The sequence below is a fragment of the Muntiacus reevesi genome, chromosome 9 (assembly GCF_963930625.1).
Source record: "Muntiacus reevesi chromosome 9, mMunRee1.1, whole genome shotgun sequence".
NCBI classification, from domain to species: domain Eukaryota; kingdom Metazoa; phylum Chordata; class Mammalia; order Artiodactyla; family Cervidae; genus Muntiacus; species Muntiacus reevesi.
In genome coordinates, this window is record NC_089257.1 from 48693784 (window position 1) to 48721147 (window position 27364).

At 43.5% G+C, this 27364-nt stretch overlaps 2 protein-coding genes across 5 annotated transcripts in view; one reads left to right on the forward strand and one right to left on the reverse strand.

The window, feature by feature from the left end:
- Positions 1 to 26171, reverse strand: part of DENND2B (DENN domain containing 2B) — a 160091-nt gene extending 133920 nt beyond the window's left edge. For 2 of the 4 annotated variants that reach the window (XM_065946201.1, XM_065946199.1), the window contains exons 1-2: positions 26094 to 26171; positions 25713 to 25846 (exon numbers count right to left, since the gene is read on the reverse strand). The gene's annotated coding sequence lies outside the window, so the exon portion shown is untranslated. Of the gene's footprint in view, positions 1 to 25510; positions 25631 to 25712; positions 25903 to 26093 lie in introns of those variants that run through there. The other 2 variants (XM_065946202.1, XM_065946200.1) reach the window with 2 other exon arrangements.
- AKIP1 (A-kinase interacting protein 1) overlaps positions 1 to 27364 on the forward strand; it is a 106154-nt gene that overhangs the window by 50745 nt on the left and 28045 nt on the right. The gene's annotated exons all lie outside the window — the stretch shown is intronic.

The window sequence follows — 27364 nt, forward strand, 5'->3', positions numbered from 1 at the left end:
CAATCATCATAGGGACCCTGGAAACTCACACTCTCTCTATGTTCTTACTGTTCTCACAACCAGAACACTCCCCAGCTCTCCTGGGCTTATATGAAGTCCATCCAACTTTCAAAAATCAGAAAAGATCCTGCCTCTTCCAAGAAAGTTTTCCTCTAGTTTTAAGACACAGCCTTCTATTTCTGAACTCTAAACACATTCACAGTTAGTAACCAAGCACAGTTAAGACCTCCACACTTTCTATTTGCTTAACAAAATTTGTGTCTCCCATTATTAAATTCCCTCATTGAGGGGAAAAAAAGCTTCGTATAATATTTGAATCGCAGTGTTGGTTAAACTGAAATTTTTAGCTAGTACTATTGACTGACTGAAGGCCGAAAAGCAAGATCTTTTGCTCTTGACCATTCACAGGAAATGGTGGGGGAAGGGGAGAAGGGAAGAGGTGGAACTAATACTCTCCCAACTTCAAAAGTACCTTCCCACCTTTTCCTCCCAACTTTCACCTATTCTGCTTGGGGTGGAAAGGCTCTCTCTATCACAGGTTCAAATCAACCTACTTCCCTGAGGACAAGTCTGAGCACTCAGAGCAGTATGCTCCGTAATATTTAGTTATATTTAGCTCCATTCTTAACCCTGATCCATCTTGATTAGCCCGTATGATAGCAGCAGCTGCTTACAATCCCTGACAGTGGGAATGGAAAGGCAAGAGAGAAATGCAGAAGGAAGAAGAGCCAAAACTAGCAGTGATTTTTGTAATATATGTTTCAGATTTGGGCCCTTGAGGGAGGTCTGCTTCTAATTAAGCCCCATCTGTTCTCAAGCCCCAGAGAGGCAGGACAGTCATGGGAAGGTTCTGAAACCTGGCAGGGCATAGACACCTCCACAGGCCATGCCACTGAGGACTGCAAACATCCTCAGGGAGCCAGCAAACTGGAGGTGGGAACTCTGCCTGGCCATCCCTGCCAGGGGATGCTAACATGTGTTGTCACTACCCAGAGTGTCAACACAGCCAGATTAGAAAGACACCAGAGGACAGGTGATCTCCTCTGCCTCTAAGTTCCTTCTTTACAAACGGCTGCATCCATCCCCAGAGCCAAAGAGAGATCACAAGAAACTGAGCCCTGATCTCCCTCCTCACCCACTTCCTTCCAGAGTGGCAAGGAGACAGGGAAGCAAGTCAGAGAAGGTTTTAAGGAGAATCAATACCACACCACATCCCATGGAAAGCTAACTCCTGGTACCAGGATTACAAGAAAGGGCAAATCCACATTTAAGCTCCTGGTTATCTCCAAGGTCTGGTATCCATGGAACTGCCCTAGCATTCTGCGTTACAGAGGCACGACGCGACCGCACCCCACAGAGCCCCAGAGGCAGAGAGCTGGGCAGAAAGGAATGCAGACAGCTTCCCAGAAGTGTCCAGCAGAGGAGGAAACCAAGAGCTTCCCACAGTTTCCTGGGTCCAGAGGGGAGGAACAAGGCTCTCGGAAGAAGGACTTCCAGCAGCTCAGAGAGCCTGATGGTCCTCGCATCTGAGGGTCCAAAAGGAGAGAAAAGCACCATGGTGGGAAGACGCCTGGACAGAACAAGCCTGGGCTGGCCCTAGATGGCTTCCAGTAAAAAGTGGCTCTGCTGAATGTGAGCAAGAACCTGAAGCTACTGACAGCCTCAGAGAAACTCAAGGCAGGCCTAGGATGGGGAATGTCTGAACCACTTAGTATAAGCTTTTGCTGGTGACTTTACCACCTGCCTTCCATGCAGAGGCTTCATTCTTTTCCACATCTTGGGGAAGGAGGGTGAACTAGAACAGGTCCCCAACATCTGAAAACAAAGCTTATAAGCAGATGGGCTCTGTAGGCTTCAATGCCTTCCAGCTCTGGTTCTCTTTGTCATGCTCCGGAGGCTACAAAGCTTTTTCCATTCCTGCTGTAAGGTGTGGGTTTCCCAAGGAGCCCCACCACAGTTCCCAGGAGCCCATACAGAGGCAAGGCTGAGCAAAGAAGAAGCTCTTCCACACACAAGTGCTTTCTCCAACTGCCACACATTACAGCTCTGTCTCCAACGTGTCACATATTACGGCTTTGTGAGGCTCTGCTCTAGGACAAGCCTGGAGGAAGGAGCAGAACACAGAAAGGAAATTATTCATAATTTCCGTTTGTACACTAAGCATCCACATTAAATATATCAAAAGAAAAGAATCAAATAATTTTAATTTTAAAAATGGGTTAAATCATAAACTGCTTTCCCTTCCAAGAAAAGCACAATTCCTAATGCAGACTCCCCAAAACCCAGACAACGCTTCCCCCTTCTCCTCTCATATAAAATCCCCAGTTTGGAAACCCTCATCAGTTGTCAGCATTAACACAGAATACACACAGACATACAGAGACACACATGTCTGCCCATTCCTCAAAGCTTTGTTCCCACAGCCAAGGTTACGAGACCCTTTCCAATTTCAGGTCCCCATGGGACAGCTGGAGGCAAGAGTTAGACAAAGGGCTGTTCCCAAGGGAAGATCCTGGCTGCCAGTAGGACTGGGGGTGGCTGCAGACACCCCCACAAGTAGGAAGGAGGCTGAGTACCTGGAATCCCCCCTTCCTCCTCAGCACCAGTAAACCAGCTGACGTCACCACTCTAGTAGCCTCATGTCTGCCTCCCAGCCTCTGGGATCTTGCCCATCCTCACCTCAAAATTGCACAATAAGCGTCTGGAGCTAGTTAGTTCAGTGACTTACAGCTTGGTACCAGAGAGACAAAGGTGAAAGGTATGCCCCTTACACAAACCATTAGTTTCACCCTGCCCTGTGGCCATAGGATTTACTCCCATACCTTGATCAAAATACATGCTACTTTTTTTGCAAAGAGACGAGACCAAAGATGAGCTCAAACCATCTCTGGGCACCACGGAAAGAAAGACAAAGAAAGACGTAATCCACTACGGATGTACTTCTTCAGAACTACATGACACACACTATCCCCAGGCAAAAACATATGGATAAACTTTCCTACTCTACCAGGAAATTCTCAGGCCCTTGGAACCTAGTACAGCTTGGAATTTTATTCAAAAAAATTGTTCCATTTTTCCTGAATCATTCATTCCACAAAAAGATGCTACAGTTTACACACAGAGCACAGAGACCTCATCAGTTTTCATAAATTGGCAGCAGATTGCTCCCGCTGGAAATAGACATGGTTTCAAACTAGCAGCTTTCCATTTAAGACGTGACGCAGCATCACAACAAGAATGTATTATTTCCTACTGAAAAATAGGAGATAATTCAATTAACTCCACTACACAACATGCTTAAAGAATGAGGTCCTGTCATAAGTGGATCATGACTTTCAAAGTGGGGGATGTCTTCAGGCTTTAAGCTAAAGTATTTCCTGAGGTTACACAGAGTGGGCTGGGGGCGGGGGTGGGGGGAGAGGGAGAGGGAGGGAGAGAGGAGCTTAGTCAGGCATGGCACACTCCAGCACCTCCACTCAGAGACTCAGACAAGAGGCAGGACCCAGCTCTCCCGATCGAGCCCCAGTCATTCCTGGGAAGCACTTCTCTTCCTCTCCATATGACAGGAATGAAGTCGGTCCCTTCCACAGCAACACCACCATCGGGGGCCACAAGGTGAGACTGTTTTTGCACTGAACACTCCTCTGTCAGTCAGTCACCTTTATAAGTTGAAGACATTATCCTGAAGAAACAATACTAGATATGGTAGCTGGATGTTCAAATAGGCTCATTACTGAACAACATGGCTAAAATACTGTTTCTATAAAGACAGCAAAAAAAATTACCAGGGTAATACAAATACTTGCAACAAAATAAAACATAAGACAAGTAAAATTAAATAATTTTTATATATTCCAAAATGTGGTCCTGGATTCAAAGATAGGCATTTTTAAGGATTTCAAAAGGCACTCAACAAGGAAAAGACTGATACCACTGATTCTTCACATCACTTCATTTCACTCCCAAAGGAGTGAAGTATTCACGGTGTCACGCTCATCAGCTATGCCTGGGGCTAGCGTTCACACCACAGTCAAAAGAGGGATGGGGACAAAGTGGGTATTTCTTGAGACATCTAAGCAAAGTGGGTAGAAGAGAATGAGAAGGGAGGAAGAAGGTTAAAGAGGATGTGAGTAGGATTTGATAGACACTTACCTGGGGGAGAACTCATGAGACGCAGAAGGTAGAGCATTCGTTACTATCCAGGGCTGGAGTGTGAGGGAGAACATGTCAGGCATTACGTGACAGGTCCCAGTTGGGTCATCTTCCTAAACAACTTGGTTTAAGAACAAGTGGGATGGCAGTGATAGGAGAACAGACTCTGTATGATTTCAATGCCTTTGTGTGTGCATGCTCAGTCGTGTCCAACTGTTTGTGACCCCCAGGGACTAGAGCCTGCCAGGCTCCTCTGTCCATGGAATTTCCCAGGCAAGAATACTGGAGTGGGTTGCCATTTCCTCCTCCAGGGATCTTCCCGACCCAGGGATTGAACCTGCATCTCTTGTGCTAGCAGGTAGATTCTTTTTCCACTGAGCAGGGGAAGCCCTAAACTATGAAATTTTTGCACTGTGTTTTATGTCCTTGGATATGTTCCAGTGTCTAGGGATTTATAGTCTATGGGAACTTGAATAGAATTTGTATCTGCTGTTGTGTGAAAGTCATATAAATCTTAATTATGTTGAATTGGTTCATAGTGCTAAAAATCTTAACTGATCTACTTAAAAAAATAATTGTAATACATAGTGGAACTACACGCAATTTTGTCCCGTATTTTGCAAGTCTCCAGTAAATGTGTTATACTTTCATCATTTAAAAAAAAGAAATCATAAACATTTGACATTTACCTTTTTCAAAATAAACATTTACTTACTTAAAAAAAATAAATAAATAGAACAAGTGGGATGGGGGAAAGTACCAAATAGCCAGACATGGCCTCACAACTCTTATAGAGTCCCGAATCAAACCATCCTTTCACCCAGCTGATGGTGGCATCCACAAGAAACACATCCACAGCGCCGAAAGGAAATGCTTATGCCTGTTCTCTTGGAGCAGGATGAATTTCGGTACCTGGCTCTTGAAAGAAAAGGAACTACCTCAGAGTATCATGCCACCTAGTTTTAAGAGTCCCAGTAAAGTAGAAGGCATGTTCACTGCTGATGTAGGGTAAGAATGGAGTCAGAGCTTACAGAGCACAAAATAAAAGAGAGAGAGAAAGAAGGAAGGGAGAGAGGAAGGAAGAAAAGCACTGTGGTGTGTGTCACAGAGACTTAAGATAAATGAAAGGATTGCAGAATAGCAAAGAAGGTCCAGTTGAAAGTATGCAGAGTCAATCATGAAACTCTTCTCCCCAGAACTAGTCTCGGTTCCATTACTTTCTCTAGCAATTTTCAGCAGTGGGAGAGCCTCCAGAAGTTGGGTGTGGTGACAGTGAGTACAGGTCCTCATCACTAACCCCACAGGGACAGGCATCCCTCTGCACTCTTTTAGCAAAGTTTCTGCTGACTATGCCTCACAAAGGATTACAGGGCAGCAAAAGACTTTGGAGACTGCCTTCCACATCCACATTGGAGGAAACCAACGCAAATCTTTAAGTAGAAAGAAAAAGTATAAACTAGGCAAGATCTAAGTAAACCCCCAGAATCATTTCAGAAGGGCACGATCAGGAGGAAATGCAGTTCTGCCTATTTGAGTATGTGTGTGAGGGCTATGCTTTATACAGGCAGATGTTAAACCACTTTGCTCTTCTTCAAAGACTTGTCTCTCACGACACCATGGGGGTATCTCTCAGTTCTTTAGTCTACTTTTATTTCTCAGTCCCTGGTGAAAGGATCCCCCAAATATCCCCCGCTTTCCTTGCTGGAACCAAACCTTCAGGGCACAAGACTTGGAATGCAGCCATGCACAGAAGGAGTGATCAACAAATGCAGAAGTTGGACATGTTAGCAAACATTTAAGGTTTCGGGAAACTACAACTTCCAAGGCCCATTCTCCATATCATGGGGAAATCAAAGCCAGGTGAAGATCTGGGCTGAGTTTCAAATATTTCTGGGTTTACGAAGGAGGTGGAAGGTGGGAGGCAGAATTCTGGAATGGAACCCGCAGAAGGCCAAACCTCCCACGTCCCAAGGGTGACAGCAAACAGGTGTGACCTACAGCAGGCCCAGCAGTGGACAAGACAGTCATCTCTTGAAGTCATCCTTGTCAGAGGATCCACCACTTTTTTAGCACAGTTTATACTTTTTCAAAGTAACCAGACATATTAATTTTATCTATGTTTGGACATGAGTTTCCTTTTGGTTCCACTAACGACAGCCATGACTGTCCTGGTTCTCTGCCTTTCTGCCTCTAGCCTGTCTACTCTACTAGCACCTCTGGGATTACTCTCTGGGTCCTGATCTCCATAGATTTCTGTGTCTTCTTCATCATAAAGTCCCCCCCTTTTTTTTTTCATAAAGTTCCTTTTGACAAAAGGAAATTGAGACATAGAAATGTGGCTTGCACAAGTCTGTACCGCAAATTAGTAGCACAGCAGGGATTAGAATCCAATTCTCCAAAGTCTAGTCCAGCACTCTTTTCAACTGACCACAATACCTCTGTTATAGGAGGAACATCTGCCCCCGAGCACCAAGACCAAGAATCAAAACAGTTTATCTGCATGTCTTCTTAAGCAAAACAACACAGCCAGAATGTTTGGCAGAGACTGACTAAATATTTCCCCTGTGATCTGTGCCGGAGGGGAAGGCTGTGGGAATGAGGTAGGCACAGAACACAGGGAAATTGAAGAGAAAACCGCTGCAAAGGCCAGCAGATGGGTGACAAAGGAGGGAAAATGCAGTCTTAAGCTCAGGACAAGCTAGGAGCAAAGGAATTGGAGTGTTTTTCTTTAATGCTGAGATTTAAAAGTAGGGTTCTAAACGTGAATGTAAATAGACTGTCACCTAAGAACTGACCACAAGGAAGACAAAAGAAAAGGTATCACAATATCGAGTCAAAAAGACAGGAATCTGGGGGAGTGATATGGGGGCACCTCAGAACTCAAGGGGAGGACAGACAGGTAAGTGACGATCCTATCATGGAAGGGAGCTCAAGGGACCTAGGCAAGGTTCTGCCAAGATCAAGCAGCTGAAGGAAAGTCAGAGGAACTGAAGAAGTTGCTATACAGTACTAGGTCCACTGGTTTAAAAAAAAAGAAAGAAATCCACCTGATTATCCAAAAGAGAAATTCTCCAAAGAGTGTTAAAGCTGTGGAATGGGAACATTTTTACCCTAGGAAACATCACGTGAGCTTTCCAGGAACCTCTAACAAAGAAAAGGCTTTAAAGGGCAGGTAGGATCCCTCGACTGTGTCAAATGAACAAAAAGAAAAGGGAAGCTTCCATAAAAGAATAAAGAGGCCTGACTCAGGCTTTCTACCACTGCCCCTGGGGCAAAAAGGTTTTCTCTAGCACTTCTGTGAGCCATGGGCTTCCCAGGTGGCTCAATCAGTAAAGAATCCACCTGCAATGCAGGAGGCCTGCTTTCGATCTCTGGGTTGGGAAGATCCCCTGGAGAAGGGAATGGCAACCCACTCCAGTATTCTTGCCTGGAGAATTCCATGGACAGGAGCCTGGCGAGCTACAGTCCATGGGGTTGCCAAGAGTCAAACGACTGACTAACATAGGTGTTAGAATCTTTCTATGAGCTATTATCCTATTTTTCATTATTATTATTATTATTATTTTGGTCACACTGTGAGGCATGTGGAACTTCTCCAGCCAAGGGACCAGGGACTGAACCTATGCCCCCTGCAGTGGCTGCATGAGTCTTAACCACTGGACCACCAGGGAAGTCCTGTGAGCCGTTATCTTAGCATAGAAGGAGGTCCACCTCAGAGACGCTGTGGCTTTCCCGGCATGCTTGGTAGGCAGGATAACACTGGAGCGAGGACGAAGTAATCTCACCAGCAAATTTAGCCACTGGTGGTTACCCTCCCCGCCGGAAGAAAGGGAAAGAAGCTGGAGCTCCTAGCCTTAACAGGTTTACATTCAATTTAAGCAGCCAAGACACACATTCCAAAGAACTAAGAAATACTGCATCAACACTTTAGCTCAGCAAGCTCCAATAAGCAGCCAAGCCTCTGGGTAGGAAAGACCATTACTCCCTTTCTTAGAGGACAGTACTGACAACTGAGGCAGGGAAGGGCAAATGAGAAAAGGTCTGATTGTCACAAAATACAGCAAAAGAGAATTTTAGGAGTCAGAGGAATTACTTCCTTATTATGAACTGATTCACTCATTAGGCAAAGTCTATGAAACAAGGAGTTAAGTCAAGGGCAGCTCTTCCCCAGGTGGAAAAACTGAGAAGGCAGACAAAAGGATGGAGTGAACTCCACGGAAGCAGGGAAATCCCCCACCCAAGGCTTCATGTGTAATCAAAGGCAGAAAGGACCAAACTAACGTAAACAGGCCAAGGGAAGCTAACGTGCCCTTCTCCAGAGAGGCCAAAACACACACTTCCCCAGCATGGCCCTGGAAATGCAGAAGGTAGGTGTTCCCTTAGATGAGAGAGGCAGCCTAGGGGCACTAGGGAATTCCCGGGCTGCTCTCAGGCTTTTTTCCTCTGAGTTCCCAGGCACTCAGAGAGTTCACAACCCAACCCCCCACCCCACCCCCCACCCCCCCAGTGCACAGGGACCAAGTAGAAGGTAAAGCTAAGACTTAACTGCTTGGAGGAAAAATGCAGTCTGCCCAAAGTTCCCACAGGAGAGAGTAAGGAGAAAATAACCAGAGGGAACAGCAGAACCACTTCCAAGTCTGAGCACCTAGGCCACAGGCCGGCGGGCTCCCCATCTCTTCCTTAGCACCAATGCAATAAACAGCTGCCCGGGAGAAAACAATGGGCCTTTGTCTGTGTCTCTGCCTTTAGATTATCTTGGAGAACCAAACAGGATTATTCCTTTAGAGGAGTGGTTCTCTTAAATACTGGCCCAGGCCATGATGCAAGTTTTTATCGTGTTCAGCAACCCTCTCAAATTCATACCTGATCCATGGTGGGCAGCAAGGCTGGTGTGCAACCCTGTCCCTCACCTGGCACGTGAGCCACGGCAGACAGGCGCTGGCAGCGCTCTTCCGGGACCCCTCACCAGTCAGACACCAGAGCTATGACTTCTGCTTCTCCTTGGCCTGGCCACAGGATTAAAAGCCTAACGACTTACCCCCTTCTCTCCATTTACCAGAATATTCCATATTCAATATTCCATTGACAGTTGATGCTGTTTTCATCAACAAGCCTGTTGAAATGCACTATCAACTGTAACTGTGATAAAGTGTGAAATAAGCTGGACCGTCAAGCTTCTCTTGAGGTTGTACTATCAAGTAAAACTTTCCAAACTGACAAACACATCAATAAAGTTTATGTTGTCATTTTTTTCCTGATTCAAAATAGTTTGTGTAGGTGCTAAGTTGCTTCAGTCATGTCTGACTCTGTGCAACCCCATGGACTGTAGCCCGCCAGGCTCCTCTGTGCGTGGGATTCTCCAGGCAAGAATACTGGAGTGGGTTGCCATTTCCTTCTCCAGAGGATCTTCCCGACCCAGGGATTGAATCAAGTCTCTTAGGTCTCTGGCAATGGCAGGTGGGTTCTTTACCACTAGCGTCACCTGGAAAGCCCACAAAATAGTTTAAATCTAACAAACTATTATAAGGTGCTTTCTTACAAACAGCTTACAAATATGATCCTATTTTATTGTTTTTTTTAATTTATTTATTATTCCAGATTTCAAATGTCCTTTCTTACATGGCATGATGATGATAGGCTTGGGGGCTTTGTTTATTTTTGGCCTCCTTTCCTGGGAAAAATCTTAAAATCTAGGAATTCTAAGCTGGCCTCATGAAAACAAAACAAAAAACATGTTTCCTGAAGTTCAATAAGCTATAGTATGCTAGTCTTTTCCCATTTCCATCCACAAAGATAAATGGTTGCAAATGAATTCAGCAGCCTTTTCTTTCCAAACACCAAGGACGAGATGCCACACAGCACGGCACAAGATCACAGAGCATGAAACAGAGACAGTCTGAAGAACTCCTAGTATCTTCCCCTTCAATACATCTCTCCTTACCAGCATTACTCCTCTCCCCAAACACCTCCAAATAAAACATACTCAGAGTTTTTCAGAACAGTTAGCTGGATACCATGAGTTTCCTAATTCAGTCCAGAAGATTGGTCCTTTTCCATGGTTTTGGCACAAAGAAGCATCACAGTGTAGTGGAAAGGGCTTTGGAATCTAATGAACCTGGGTTCAAATTCGGGACCCTGGGAAAGTTCCTTGACTTCTCTGCATCATCATTTCCTTGTCTTTGGGACAATTAGCAGAATTTATGAAAGTACCAAGTAATGACTGGCACAGAGTAGGTCTTCGCACTGACTCAGTTCTTCCTTGAAGCATTCCCTCTTAATATCCCCTGAGAGCAAGGCTTTTCAGAGACTTTTTTGAAAACAGAGAATTGGAAATAATGAAGACAAGTCCAATCATTTCCCACAAGAACTCAAAAGTCACGAGGCTTTCCCTATCTTGCCTTGCTAGTTATTCCTTTCCAGGCTCTTTTGGAAAGGTCTGGGCACCTATTTAATGGTATAAATCTCCCACTTCTCCTTCTCAAGAGCTTAGAAGAATTATTAGCTGGCTCAGGGTTCTCTAAGGGCAAGGCATTCAGTGTCATCCAGGAAAATATTAAAATGTGGAAAAACCACTCATCTCACGGCCTCGTGTTTTGTAGAAGGTCGAATCAACCCTTTTGGAATTTGTTCAATCTGTTCTAAGCAAAAACTGAATCAGGACTCTAGTACAGCACTTTGTTGAACAAATGCTCCAAACAAGCAACAAAAAACTGTAATCAATTTTTTTAAGAATACATACAGTTTCATTTCATAGTACTATTTTGATCCCTATTAATAGAAACCCTGTCATCATGAAAGCAAAAGAATTCCCAGTACCAGATGTGCCAGAAGAGTGAGCTTACATGCTACTTTTTCCAGGACCATAGAATTTTACACAGTTGAATTCTTTATAACAAGGGTTATTGTGTAAATGTGTTGTTTGACTTAATTTGCAGAAATCTGTAAAAGCTTTTCATATAAACAAATCACAAACCAGAAAAAAAAATTGTTTATTGGCCCAAGGATCTCAAATTTTAATTCCAAAATTGGAGTCACCCTTTCAAGTGACAAGCTGAAGGCTTCAACCAAGGAGGTGAATGAACTTCCTCGCAAGAGGGGAAAAGACCCCTTGGACCCCAGTACTAATCTCGGTCTGCCCATGCTACACAAATCTTATATGAGGAATAGACCCTGGGTGGGCCTCATTTTACTACCCCAGGAAACTGTAAATAAGGATCTCTACATTTGTAAGAACTGAATTTGCCCGGGAATGAAGTCAGAAGACCAAGAGAATATCAAGTGCAAAAATGAAAGGCAACGAGAGCCTGTGTTGGCAAACCACAGGCCTTTTCAGCATGGCAGGAAGGGGAGGCCATGTGTGGAGGAGGACCTGAAGTAAAAGCCAAATGACAAAGATTTTTCAATGTCACATTAAATGAGTTTGGAATTATCCTGTCAAAGAAGATTCAATAAAGCACCTTTGTGATTCACTTAAATGAAGATTAAGAAAAGATTTTTTTCAAATGGTAGCAGAAGGGCTAAGGATGCAGATACTCCCAGGGAAGACACAGAAAGTAACCTTCCCTGAAAATGTTCTTGATCTGAGTAGTAGTTACTCGGGCAAACACAAATGTTAAAGATCATTAAGTTACACACTTAATATTTGTGCACTTTTTGTTCTTGTTGTTCGCTCATTAAGTTGTGTCTGACTCTTTGGACTACAGAACGCCTGTCCTTGACTATCTCCTGGAGTTTGCTCAAATTCATGTCCATTGAGTCAGTAATGCTACCTAACCATCTCATCTCTGCCACTCTCTTCTCCTTTTGCCTTCAATCTTTCCCAGCATCAAGGCCTTTCCAGTGAGTGTTCTCTTCACATCAGGTGGCCAAATTAATGCAGCTTCAGCTTCAACATAAGTCCTTTCAATGTCTTTCCAAATGATTTCCTTAAGGATTGATTGGTTTGATCTCTTTGCTGTCCAACAATTGTCAAGAGTCTTCTCCAGCACAATTTGAAAGCATCAATTCTTCAGCTCTCAGCCTTCTTTATAGTCCAATCTGTACAAGACTGTAAAAACCATAACTTGACTATAAAGACCTCTGTCGGCCAAGTGATGTCCCCACTTTTTAATACGCTATCTAGGTTTGTCATAGCTTTACTTCCAAGGAGCAAGCCATGTCACCCAACATTTATGCAGAGTACATCATGTGAAATGCTGGGCTGGATGAATCACAAGCTGGAATCAAGATTGCCAGGAGAAATATCAACAACCTCAGATATGCAGAGGATACCACCCTAATGGCAGAAAGTAAAGAGGAACTAAAGAGCCTCTTGATGAGGGTAAAAGAGGAGAGTGAAAAAGCTGGCTTAAAATTCATTGTGCACTTTACTGCATGTTATTTCTCATGAAAAAGGAAGAGTTTTTAGCAAGGAAGTATGGTAACTGACCTGTATTTCAGAAAGCTCACTCTGGGAGCAGCTTGGGAGATTGACTGAAGAACATCCAAGGTCAGGCATTCTGAGACATTAAAACTGCATTCCAGGAAAAAGATGGTGAAGACCTTAAACGGATTGGAGGCAGCAAGGAGGACTTTTGGGAAATGGACTGACAAGGCTTTATGAGTGTGATTATTGAGAGAGGAGAAATCAGAGACAACTCTGTGAAGGAGCGGGTAAAAACCGGAGAACCAAGCGCAGCTTTCCGAAGATAAGTTTTGAAATGTCAGCTTAAAAAACAGTCACCGGAGAAGGAAATGGCAACCCACTCCAGTATTCTTGCCTGGAAAATCCCACGGACAGAGGAGCGTGGTGGGCTACAGTCCATGGTGTCGCAAAAGAGTCGAACACAACTTAGCACCTGAGCACACACGCGTGGATGTATACAAGTTTTGAAGAATTCTGTGGTTATTTCTTAACAGTGTCACATGCTCATTAAAATAAATTAAAAAAAAAAAAAAAACAGTCACAACCTTAAAGTTGAGAGTAACAGTTTTATTTGGTGGAAATTTTTAGGACTTTAGAGCCCAAGAGACAGCATTTCAAGTAACTCTGACAGAACTCCTCTGAGGAAGTGAGGGGGGAGCTAGGTTTGACAGAAGTTTTGCAACACAGTGAAGATAGTCTGAACATCAAAAGATTATTGTTAATTAAAGAAAACCAGAAATCCCAAGTTAAGGAACTCAGCACTTTTCTTTGTATGGGAGGATGCAAGAGTCTGGTCTCACTGAAATCATTCCTTTCATATGCATTTCAGCTATCCTGGGCCAGAATCCTGTGTTTTCCACCAAGGGCTCACCATAGCGAATGGCTGCTAAATCTCAGGTATTCTTCTCCTTCCTGAGTGCCCTTAGGGCTTACCAGCTCACTTTGGAGGGCTGCAATCACTGATGACTGTGACATTCTTGTTTACTGATATGGTAGGAAATACTCCATTTCTCAAAACCTAAAGTCTGAGGTGCTTGTGGGTCACCCAGCTGTCCAAAAGCAATAATTATATACACTAACTATATGTCAGGTAGTTCTGAATACTTTACATATATTAACTCATCTAACTTCACAAAAACCTTATGAGGTAGGCACTATTAGTACCCCATTTTACAGATGAGGAAACTGAGGCATGAAGAAGTTAAATGACTTGTCCAGGACCAGATATAATAAGCAGTAGAAAAATGAAATGAACCTGGACCATTTGGCTCAAGAGTTCAGGCTCCTAAGGTGACCACCGAGATATAGGTGATAAAGTCTCTGACATAAAGGAAATAGTCAAATCCCTGGGGAATAGCTGAGATCTCACAGGAAGAGAGTATGCAAAAACAATGAATAATAAAACATACTTCTTAGTGTTGTCACAAGAATTAAGCAAGATATGTGCAAGCCTCTTAGCAACACACATTACAAGATAATATACAAAAGGACTGACTCGGTTAGATTAAAAGAAGCTTAAAGGACATAACAACCAGATACAGTGTGAGGTTACAGGTTTCAATGTCAGTATGGAAAAAAATGATAGGATACTTGGGGGTCAACAGGGGGATCTGAAACATGGACTGGGTGTTAGTTAAAATACAAATTCACTGAACATGAAAAGTTGAGATAATAAAAAAAATAAAGCAATGAATTATAGTATGTCTAGTATGATCTTGCTTTGGTAAAAAGCAAAGAATACAAATATGTACATAGATATGCATAGAGAAAGATCTAGAAGGGGTGCACAGAGATATGAATAGTGGTGATCTCTGGGTGTTGGGAAAGTGAAACTTAATTTTTTACAGTATACTACAATGCACACATTACATTTTTTTTAAAGAACCAATTTAAAGTTGAAGGTAATTTCATATTTTGTAGTTTTCTATTAAAGAAGTCCACAGACAAGAAGAAAGCAAAGCAAACCTCAGACAGTATACAAGCTGGCTCCAGATGCCAAGAAAAAGAGGGGAAAACAACCTCACTCCGGATAGCAATCCAAGGGCTCAATAAAACACTCCTCTTAAAAAACAAAAAAAACACTCCTCTTCTACATCTGTCTTCTTTTGTTTTGAGCAGCTGCTTTTTCCAAACGATGGGAAAAATTAGCATGATTGCCTCCCTCTCATTTTTGTCATTCGCTCTCAGAAAACAACACACCATGCCCCTCTCAGCATCCCCAAAGAGCCAAGGAAGCAGGCAGAAGTAAAGAGCCTGAGAAGCAGCGCATGCCATGTGCCCTGTGTCCACACTGCAGGCAGAGGAACTTTCAGAAGAAGGAAAACAGCCCCTGCGGAGAACGCTCTTCTCTGGGCTTACACAAGCAGGAGAAATTCTTCTGCAAAGACTTCAAACTTAGAGGGTTTCATCAGGAAGTGCTGCCCCGAATGGAACTTCCCACACTTAATGCAAAGAAGCTAATTTTCATTTCTCTTAAATTTAAAGTCAGGCCAGGGACAGAGGTCAGGGAGAGAGGGAGGGCCCAGTGGGGTAAAGGGGGTACATTACTGCTGAGAGCACTCTCCTCTTGGCCAGCAATCCCAGCAAACTGCAAGCAGCCAGATCTACCCAACAAACTCCAGTCAACCAGTTGAGGACCCTTACCGATTCTTATTTTTCTCCAAAACTGCCTCAGCATTCAGTATATTGCCTATTACACAGTACACATTTAACAAGTGAATGCAAGCTTAAGTGAGTAGTCTGAACTAACTGAGGGCTTATGGACCAAGCTACATAACTTTTGGGGCTTCCTGGTGGCTCAGACGGTAAAGAATCCACCCGCAATGCAGGAGAACTGGGTTTGATCCCTGGGCTGGGAAGATTCCCTGGAGGTAGACATGGCAACCCACTCCAGTATTCTTGCCTGGAGAGTTCCCATGGGGCTTAAAGAACTTAATGTAAAATAGAACCAAATGTTAATATTCTGTATCAACAACATTTGATGCAATATGAGCAAAAGATTAAAGCTCCAACACTTAGCATAGCATCTGGTATTTAACAGGTCCTGCTTAGTATTTGTTGAATACTCTAGGATCAGATTTTTTTCTGCAACCCAAACTCTCAGATCCAGTATGAGATATTATTTGAAGGTCTGCGTTCTCACTTTCTTGCTGACTTTTAAAGTTTTTCCTTAGAGATGGAAAAAGATTCCTGAGGATGGAAAAAACTTTTAAAGTATCGTACCCTGTGCCAATTCACTGGCCTGGTAAGGACTGTATCAATCTATTCTCATCAGCCCTTAATTGAAAATCTATGTGGATACATGTATGGGCCCAGGCTTTAGCACAACCCATCCACCCAAAGCATTTGTGGGTCCAGCAGGCAGATCTTACTTCCATTGGCCTCTTGAGTCCTAAAACGACAGTGTGAGGCTGCAGTCCCTGGAGGCCTGACTCCTTAACCACAACATAGCTTCTCCGACAGAGATGTCCAGGCCCTCCCTTGGAAGCTGATCCCATTCACTGTCCGTCTGCTCCTTCTGCCCTTCCCCTCCCTCCATCACTATTTCACACTAATATAGTGTTATCTTCTACCTCTACTTCTCAGGCTCAGCTGCCTGAAGTGGAATCATCACTTAGATACTAAATGTCATTTAGAACCATATACAGAATTAAGGTAAAAGGCCAGTTCTCCAGGCTTTTTACTCCCAAGTTCTCTCTAAGAATTCTGGGTACATGCATCTTACCAAAGAACTGCATGTCATCTTCAAAACCCCCACAAATTTCTAAAAGCAAACTGAAATACAACTAGGCCCCTAACTAAACTAACACCTGAACTGTCACAAGGGCCTCCAAATTCCTCAAGGTTCCACTTCCTTCCTCAACTCCAATCTATTCTCCATACCTACATACCTACATCACCTTCATTGGAGAGAAAAGACAGAACAAGACTTAAAGCATTTCGTATGCCTCCCTGTCATTCTGAATTTAAAGTCTTCGAGATAACATTCAAGATCCTCCAGGATCTGGTCTTCACCTTATTCAGTTCATCATATCTCCCATGGATCTCTCATACAAACCTGCTGATTCAATTAGGCCTAATTTCCATCCAAATTTCTATCCCACACAAGCCAAAATCACTGTGTAAAGGAAAGAGAATTGACCTAACAATCAAAATATCTGGATTCCAAACATTTACTAGCTGTGTACCATTGGACATGTCCTTTGCCTCTCTAGGCTCGGTTTCCCTATCTGTAAACAGAAAGATTGAACCAGATCATCTTAACAATCCTCCTAGTTTAAGAAAAATTACTCTATGATTCCTATATGACTAACCAAACCCATCTCTTCTTCAAAAGTCTGTAAGTCCTCCATGGATTCTTTCTAAGCACTCCAGACCACACTACTCTCTCCCTTCACTGAACTCCTATGTCTGGAATTCAAAACAAACCAAACAGTGCATTCATTCAGCTAAGATTTTCTGAATATTTTCTTGGCCAGATATTACGGCAAATCTTTGGCAATATATATAAAGCCAAGTAAGACCCAGTCAGTTCAGTCACTCAGTTGTGTCCAACCCTTTGTGACCCTATGGACTGCAGCATGCCAGGTTTCCCAAGTAAGACCCAGACCTGTGTATATCACCTGTATACCCCTTTCTGCTTCGCTTTTTATTCAAGTAAAGTTATGTTAAACATGCACATCAAATGCATATGACACCATTTATTCATTTAACAAATATTTATAGAAAACTTTCCATGTCCTGTTTTGAAAAGTAAAGATACCAGTAAACAGATGGACCAACTCCCTAACCTCATGGCATTTGTTTATTTTTGTAAAAGCAGACAGGAAAAACACCCAAATACGTAATGCAATTTTAGGAATAAAAACAAAGCACAGATTAAAGACTGACTAAGAGTAGCTTATTTCGGATGGTCAGGGAAAGTCTCCCAGAGGTGGTGCGTTTAAGCCAACACCTGAATGAAATGAGTACAAACTGGCAGTATTCACGAAGAGCACCTCAGCTGCAGGGCAAAGGCTCGGAGACAGAGACACGGAGAGGAAGGCAGAGAGCAGGTGGGAGGGCTGCGGGCTAGAGCACATAAGGACTTGGTAGCAAACGTGAATTCTGAGTGTAAGGCACAGGATTCCTCATGAAGGCTAAAGTAGGGGGAACACAACAGGTAGGTTGCTATGTGGAGAAGGGATGGGGTAGAGGAGTTCAGGACCAATTCGAAGGTTAAACAGAACCAGTTAAGGGCTTGGCATCCAGTCTCCAACTAAGCTCACATCTTGACTCTTCAGTTTATGAACTGTGTGATTTCAAGGAAGTTCATCTCTCTGACCTCAGTTTCCACACCTTTAAGTGAGGATGACAGTACCTACATCACAAAGCTATCTGAAGCTTACACTAATGCATGTAAAGCCCTCGGAACAGAGTTTGGCACAAAGCAAGCATTCCATGAATGCCAGTGCTTTAAAGCCATGGGATCACCTGGGGAAAGGGCAGATAAAGAAGAAAAAGGGGCTGGAGTGACCCCTGGGGCTCTCCAACATCTCCAAAGGCCTCCATTCAACCTGAGGCTTTTCCATAAACCTGCATGTCCTAAGCCTCATCCAGGCACAAACCCCTTGTTTGTGACTCACGATTTAAAGCTTGATAATGTAATACTTTATAGAGATCTTCAGGCAACAGTTATACGTTCTAAGTTCAGGACTGGTTTGGTTTCTGTTGTTTTTTTTTTTTTTTTTTTTTTTCACATAATTGTATACCCACTACCATGCCTGGCATAGAGTCAGACACATACCAGGGTGTTGGAAACTTGCTTGTGGACACATCACATAAACTAAAAATATTAAAGTCAACGTACACTACTTTCTCTTAAGGAAAAAAACTATCTTCAAGGAATGATGTGGATTATATGATATCTTTAGCACTATCCCATCATCCAACCATCAGGCCCACCTTAGTTGCGACAGTCACAATGGCCAAAGCACCTGCCAGGCCATTTTCCCTTCTGACTTCCAATCCTTGCGCTCTATGTGGAAACTTCTCTGTCTCTTCTTTCCTGGAGATTTGTCTAGGTGTAAAAGCCTCTTCTATCCGGCAACATGTCACACTCTTGCCCCTAGCTCCTAGTCTCCATAAGCTAAAAAAAAAAAAAGAAAAAAAAAACCCTGGACATTTGAAGCCAAATTTTATTCCTTAAAAACAAAACAAACCAAAAAAAAAAAAAAAAAAAGCATCAAAACTTAGGTGAAAAAGAGGGAAAGAAAATGGAAACACACATCCAGAGAACCATCTAGGAGGGCTCCCCCCACCACTGTGTAGGCGTCACAGTGCCTTCAGCTAGTGACTATGAGTATTTACAGAATGACCTCAAGTGACAAGAGTTTCCAACAGAACAAAAGTACAAGTCAATGAGGGGGAAAAGAAGTCCTAAGAGTTTATTGCTTTGCTTAGTTTCCACAGAACTACATGCCCTTCTGTTTGTCTTCCCTGTCCCACCCACCTTCCTCCCCACACTCAGCCCTGATGATAACCACAGAAAATAAGGCTGACCCACTAGGACCAGCTGTTGATGTGGCTTCAACCACGTCTGAGCCTCAGATCCTGAGATCTGCCCATGGCCCCCCAGGGACCAGTACCACTGACAAGGATATGGGAACCTCGTAGGCGACTTGAATGTGGGCAGAGCTGAGCACATGAAATTGCTCCCAAATTGGCTTTCTCACTCATATCTAAACCTGGAACAGACAAAAGGCTGCTAGATGTTATTTCACCAATACCTTTCAGCAAAGCTACTGCTAACTAATTTGGACTGCTGAGCTGCTTATGGGGGTTTTAAAAATGGTCCACCTGAAATAAGATACAAAGTGGCCTCTGTCCATCTCCCATGACTCTGCTATCACTTTCTGTATAAACACTCTGGTCCTAAATCCTATTCTAATTCAAGGCAGTGACCTGTCAAAACACAGATGTAGAAAAAAAAAAATACAGCAAAACAAAACCCTCACAGTGGTTTATCTCTGATAAATTGGACATTAAAGACTCAAATGAACATTTTGACCTTAAATCCTGTTTTTCCATCCTCTTCCTAAGTCTATATAGCACTATATAGTCATTTGTAAGCTGGTTTTCTCCATCTCGAGGTCTCTACGTATACATTCTAACATCTACTGAGAAGCAAAAAGCTTTGATTCCCCCTCCTACAGTGGTACAAAATTTCAGAGGAGCTTCTATTCCCTTTGAATCCCAGTGTTAGGATCATTCTGGTTGTGTAGAAGCCCCTTGGGTCTAAGCACCTAGCATCCATCCCTGGCTCAAGTGCCAAGACCAGACTTTTAGGAAAAACTTCTCCAGGCAATCCTTACTACTAACCCACTAGGCACCTTCTAATACAGGAGCTACTACATTTAAGCGGAGCTCCCGGCAACTCTAAACGTAACCTAACATGACTAGCAGCAAAAATAACTGCCTGAACCCTGTTCACTTACTAGAAAATATATGCTCACATGTTGAAACTCTTTATCAGGAGTAATCTCAGCATCTAGATCAGAACCTGAAGTGATGTACAAACAGCCACTTCCCCATAGCAATACTCCAACCAGGGTTATCCAAAAATACTTCCCATCTAACTTCTTTACTCTACCCACTTCTCAATTCATCAAACACCTTGTATCAAGCATGTTTACTGAAGAAAAGAAATAAGAGAACAAAGAGATGTTTGAAAGCACTAGGCAATGTGCTATGTTCATAGCAGATATTCAGTAATGTTGAACACCAGAGTGGATGAATAATGCTTCCTTAAAGACTAGTGTCTGACAAAATGTCCTAAGACATTGACTGCTTCATTAAAAGCTATATCTACTCCAATCTAGCCTTCAAAAAGGAAAGAATAGGGAGAGGGGGTAAAAAATTCACATTCTATAATCAAACTTCAAACTATATTCAAATTAACACCCAAGATCCCAAATTCACATCAAAGGAAGACAGAAAGTCTCCAACAGTGACATTGGCCCACTCAAAGCAGTTTTCAGAACACTGACAACCAGGACTCTCAGCATGCTCTCATCACTATGGCCCTTTATCTCAAGAGGCCCATTAAAAGAGGTTTTCTTTCTTATGCTGTTATAAAGGGGTAAGCAGATTATTTCTATCATATTTACTCAGGGGTCCTAGATTCTGGTTTGAACAAATGATTCCCACACTTCTAGAAAGGCCTTACTTGAGTTAGTCTGTTACTCTTAGTACAATCTTACAAAGGCTGGATTCTTTTTAAGTCCTTAAAAGACTTGGGTAAAATTCTTTTGGTGATAATTTTTTTTTTTAAAGATCCTCTCCAGTGTTTACATATGTTCCACAACCACTCATGCTGATAAGGGAGGAAAAAAGTACATTTTATTTCCAAAAAGCATCCTTCAATCTGAAAGCTCTAATTGCCAACATATCTGATACTGACTTCCTGCATAAAACAACACACAGAACAACACGTATAAACACAGGTCTAGAAAGCAACTCAGCTTGTTTCGCCAGAGAAAAGGAATGAAAAGATGGGTACAGAAGGAGCAATCTACATTTCTGGTAGCTGACATTAGGGTCCAAGAAAGACAATCTGCCCACTCTGTGAACAACTGTGCATTAAGGGGCATGAGAAAAGAGTAAAAACAAGAAACACTAAGAGAAAAAAAAAATCTCAGGCTAAACAAAGAGATAATCTGTGATCATCAGTCTGGAAAGCTCAGGAGGAAACATTTCCTGGAGAGACTGTGAAGTCTCTTGAGAAAAAGCAAATCTCTTGAAAAAGATTTAAGAATATTTGGAGGTGGAGATTTAAGGATAATTGGAGGTGGAGTTGAAGTGGGTTAAAATAGTCAAATGGTTCTACTATTCTAGGAGATTACATCTGAGTATCAAAAGGATATTCTAGTCCTCTTTTTCTAAGCTTTTAGCTATCTTGGAAAATGTAAATCATTCCTTTAATAAATTATAAAAATGATAGATGCTTACCAAATATAAAAACACTAACAACTGTGTGAGCAATGGGCCAAAAATGCAACCAAAACATCTCTGACATTTAAACAAGAGTACTGCCAAAGTCTCTTTTTGAGACCCCCAACTCTCAAAACTAACCTCAAGAGCATTCTCACAGAAATCCAAACCAAAAGATCTGCCATTCTCTGGAGAAAAATCCTAGATAGTTTTCCTTTCTCATCTATAACCACAGGCCACAGATAAAACATGGTTTTCAAGTGATACAAGATACGAAATGGGAGAAGGAGCCAAGCACTAACCAGGGCATGAACTATGGGTTCATCCTGGGAGATTGCTCTGATCTAGAAGAACTAGATACACCGAGCTAAGCAACACTGAATTCCAGACACTTCTGAATAAATGGCAAAGCGGGAACCTTACCCCATATCTTTGGACTCTAAATTCCCTACTTCAAGAGGGCACATTCCTCGGAAGTCCAAACCCAAACTGAGTCACATCCTGACACATTTAGAGCTGCTGGTGAGAATTTCACATACCAAAGCCTCATTCAATAGGGCAAGCTCTCCAGTTAGAGGCTCTTAAAGGTAAAAATGAATTTGGAGAACTGAGATGAAACTTCAGTTTTGCATCTTTTTTTTTTTTTTTAATTTATTTTTGCTGTTGCTGCGAAGGCTTTCCTCTAGTTACAGTAAGCAGGGACTACTCTCTAGTTGCAATACACAGGCCTCTCATTGTGGTGGCCTCTCTTGTGGAGTACAGGCTCTAGTGAGTGTCGCCTTTAGCAGTTGTGGCGAGTGGGCTCAGTAGTTGTGACCCCCAGGCTCTAGAGCACAGGCTCAGCAGTTGTGATGCACAGGCTTAGTTGCCCTGTGGCACGTGGGATCTTCCCGGATCAAGGATCGAACCCGTGTCTCCTACATTTGCAGGTAGACTCTTCACCCCTGAGCTACCAGGGAAGCCCATTTTGCATCTTTTTATTTTACAAAAAAACATGGTTGATTCTAACATGAGTTTATTAATAAAAGAAAACTTCTCCAGTTGACAAGCGATTTTTCTGTCAGCTGCCCTTTTCTGTCTCATCACCTGTTACCTGATCTTCCTCGGCCTAAGAACCAAGTCTTCAGAGCACTGACACATTCAGAGGAAAGGCCTAGGGGTTGACAAGGAAGAGTAAGAAATCAAGATTGCATTCAAAGTGGGAGACAATTCTAGCAAAATGGCTCCACCCACTGCTGCCTTTCCTGTGCCCATTATCTGCAGAGACTCAAAGGGCCTGGCTATAAACTTGGATAGTAGATGACCCTGCAAGCTCCCGAGCTGGACAAGTGAACAACACAATTAACTGGTAGGAAATCTGGCAGGGTAGAAAGAGCTTTGCACATCCCAAAATCCTGGCTTTCCGATCCCTTCTAAATTCCTACACAGTAACTACCCAAATGCAACCTATTGCTGCTCCGTAACAAAAAAGTGAAATAAATCTACATTTTTTTTCTTAAGTGGTCTTATTAATAAGAAAGGTAATTTCAATTCATTTTCACCTTGCTGGTGCCAAGTTTTAAATTTTGGCATTTTTAAGAAGCAAGGGAATGTTGAGGGGAAAGGGCATCTGAACTTAAACAACGCTTTAGGGCAGCGGCCCTAGATTGGGGGTTCAACTTTGCCACTTAGGCTCTTAAACAAATTACAACATTGATCTATACCCCAGGGAAGGCAGGAAAGAAAAACCTTTTCACCAAAGCACTGTAAACCACGTGGGGAACATAAAGGACAATCCAGCAGTCGTGGTGCTCCACACACACATTCCATGTCAACGCTCACCTGCTCAGATCCAGCGCTTCTCTGATCCCTGGCAGCCCTGTGGTCTGTGCAGTCGGTTCTCACCCAGCGAACGAAGCCATCAAAGGGTAGGGGGAACGGGGCAGGAATTGACACACCGAGATATCCTGACCACACTCACTGTCTTCAGGCTGCCAATTAAGAACTACATCTTGCAGGTTACCTAAGATAAGCATGTTACATTCCTATACACAGATGTCATAATAATCTTCTAAAAACACTGCTTTACCCATCATTTCCTTTCTCAAAAAATCTTTAAAAGCCAGACAGAGTAATAGGATGAAGTTCCAGCTCCTGAGCCAGAATTCAAGCTGACCAGCCTGCTTCAGCTGAACCTGCCACTGTCCCTGGGGAAGGACAAGCTTTAGAGTCAGGCCACCGGGAGCAGAAATTCCAGCTCCACCGCTTACCATTTGTGCGATCCTGAACAGGTTACTTATCTGTGCGGTCACTTCTCTTTAAAACAAGAAGAGCAATACCTACACCATAGCCCTAGAGGATGGAAGAGAGAACATGGCATATGGCACAGAGGAGGTGATGCTTAGTAAGCACCACTTTTCTCCCTAGCTCCAATCTAAAAGGTCTACTCTCTTCTCTCTTGAAAATTCTCCCCAGCAACTTTCCACTGATTTCAGAACCATGCTTTGCTTCAACGCCTAACTGAAATCTTTTCTATAAAGTTACCCTCGCTCATGATCATTTTTTCCTCTGAGATTCTTATATTTTAGGCCAATGGGTCTAAACTTTTCGCTCTTCTCTATGTGTTGCTCCTCTTTCCCCAACCAGTCCACAAACCCAAAAGCAAAGTTTTTAATCAATCATCAAGCCAATAACAATTTAACTGGTCGATAAAAAATACTTTGAATAAACAGTTGCCTTGGGGTTGTCTACCAATGATGGGAGCCCTTCTGGCCCAATTAGGGGATAATACTACTTTCCATATACGCTTGAGAAAATCTCCCACATATCTTGGGGAATTTTTCCAAGGGTAATATTTATTGGGTAAATGAAAATGAAGCCTTAGTCTATGTAGTCACAAGGGAACCCTCAGCCAAGCCGGCAGAGTCCAAGAAGCTTTAATTCACTCCAGGCATTCAATAGGTTCTTTTTAGCTCTTGCTTTGTGCTGTCCCTAATTTACCATAGGAGACAGACTATGAGCAATCTGGTCTCTATCTTTGATTAGCTTTCTGAAACTAGACTATTTCTGAAACTAGACTATTGCTAAGGGTTTTCAAACCCCTATTTCTGAAAAACCTCACCAATGAAGGGATTCACCTTCTGAAAATATTACCTGGGAGGAAAAAAAACAAAACAGTAATACAATTACTTGGGTTTTAACTTGGTGGCCCTATCCTAAGATGACCAACTGAGGAACGTGCACATAAACACTAGCTCAAAACAGCCCTGTAGACGGAATAATGACCCCTTCACCATTCCCAAGACCCTGCAGTCCAAACAGGAGAAACAACCGCATCAGGATAAAGCAAGAGGTGGACTGAGGCAGCATTAAGGGAAATTCTCCTACTTAGTGAAGCTGTTTCACTCAGGTTCAATTGTAAACCACATTCTCATAAAGACCACAGGAAAAATGCAATAATCTCTCTTTAGAAACTCTTGAAAACGTCCAGTCTCTTAAATTCTACAAACTACTAAATTCTTTAATCAGGTAGCATAAACGTTGGCTGAAGTGTGTTCCTTTAGTCTTGGGTCACTTAAAAATACACTTTCAATACTTAGTGCACTTCAAAAGAACAGCCAAAAAAAAAAAAAAGTAAAGGTGATCATAAAGTGATAGCAAAATTAATTTTCCTTTGTTTGAGTTCCGTGTGTGCGTGTGTGTGTGAGTGTGCGCGCGCTGGAAGAAGCCTGCACACAAACTACCAGAGCTGCAGGTAAGAGCTGCCTAGCGGCTCTGGCGCATCCAGGGGCTCGCCCAGAGCCCCCTACCAGGACCGCCCAGACCTCGGGCTCCTCCTCGCACACCAGCTCTGCGCTTCCCCAGACCCTAGGCTCCATGTTCCCCACCCCCAACTGCGCGCCCCGGCGGAGCCGGGAAGCAAGGCTTGCCAGGACCGCCCGGAGGGCAGCCCCCACCAACCCTGCTCCTCTGCGCCTTCAGAGCCCTGGGATCGCTAACACTCACCGAACTGGAACACCTCCGGGGCAGAGTGGTGAAAAGTGTGAAAGCGCTCAGACTGCAGCCGCAAGGCAGGGCGCGGCAGAGCCGGAACCGGCGCCCCTGCTGCCCGCCACCCGGCCTGGAGCCAGGGCATTGAGGCCAGCAAGCAACCTCCTGGCGGGAAGATGGGCAGGGAAAGCCTGGGCGGCGGCCGGGACACACTTACCTCTGAGCCCCCCAGCCGGGCTGGGTGCTCGCAAGGATGGGGGCTGGCCTGCAGCCGCGCAGCCCGGAGGAGGAGCCGCTCCGGGAGAGAGGGCGGTAGTCGGGCGGGCATCCGCGCCCGGGGCTGCGGCCGGGCTGTAGCGAGAGAGAAGGGAGGGAGCACAGATTTGAGTGGAGGGGGGCGTGGAGGAGGTGTGCCTCCACCCGAGACAGGGAGGGTGGGCTGCTGGAGCCGGGTGGAGGGGTGTGCTCGGAGGCTCTGGAGGGAACTAGAAAACCGCGCTGAGAGTGCTCAAAGCGGGGGAGGGAGGGCGCTGGGGATGGGAAGGTGGGGGTGGAGAACAGGATGAGGAGTTGGTCCTCAAACTGGACCGGCCCTCACCTCCGACCATCCGACCAAGAATTGTCTGGGTCTGGAGGAAAACACAAGAGGGTCTGAAACTTTATGTCATTTTCTCATACACACGTGACGCCCCTGCAGTCCAGATGGTTTCAATCACTGTAGGAAAAAAGCGGCTCTGCTGGTATGCATGAAAAACCGGAGCTGGGAGAGTCTGGGAAAAGCTGCCTGTACAGCCTGCCTGCCTTCAAACTAACCGATGAGCTCTTTCCGCTCTCCCAGCCCGAGGCCAGGGGAGCCCTCGAAAACCCGAAAAGACACTAAAGGAAGCTACATTTGGTATTGCGGGAGTGGCGGAAGAACTCTGAAAGCGCTATAGTTCCAAGTCATCTGGTCTGAACCGAATGTTCTAAGGGCATTCTGAAAATTTGTTTTTAAATATTCCATGAGCTTGCAAAACCAACAAGAAAGGGGTGTCATTGAGGAATAAGCAATGCAATACAAGCGGTGAAAATCTGTGATTTATTAGTGGAATTCTGAAAGAAATTGTTAATGCAGTATGACAGTTCCACTTGGAAAAGAATAATGTAAATCACTTAAAATCAAAAGCCATACATACTTAGTGGGATGTTAGGAAGCCATGTAACCCAATTTCTCATCCCATAAATCACAATAAATAGAACTTAATGTTGAAATGCACAAAATTGACTCTCACAAGCCTAGTTAAATTTTGAAGGAACAAACGTGTATGAATGACCATAAACTGTCTCTAAGGCCAAGTCATGCTTCAAAGTCCAAGCCAAGAGAATTGTCACAAATCCCAAAAAAAGTCTTTACTCAGCTGTAGGGCAAGCATAAAAATTAATGGGGAGTTTAAGATGCAAATTGGAAATAACGTGTTCCATTTGGAATAGAAAAAAATAGAAGCACCAAACTGATAGTCTATTGTTCCTTTGCTTTAAAAAACATATTAACATGAACTAATAGTATTTATGCTTTATCTCAATAAAATTGATGCCAGAGTATGTTTGGTCTTTCCAGCAGAAAGCCTTACATACAGTGTGACTCAATTGTCCATGTATGAAAAATATGTCAGTCTTTGGTGAAGTGAATTAGTTCTATATTAGGAAAACCCAAGATTTTCATTTTTCTACTGGAAAACACAGGATACAACACGAAATTAGGCAAATCAAAACCCCAAACTCAAAATCCTACAGTGAGTGTCTACTCTAGTTCACTGCCATGCATGAACTCTTCAGGAGACTGAGGCTATCTGGGCGGACAGAGCCTTCTCCAATTTCAAATTAGGGTGG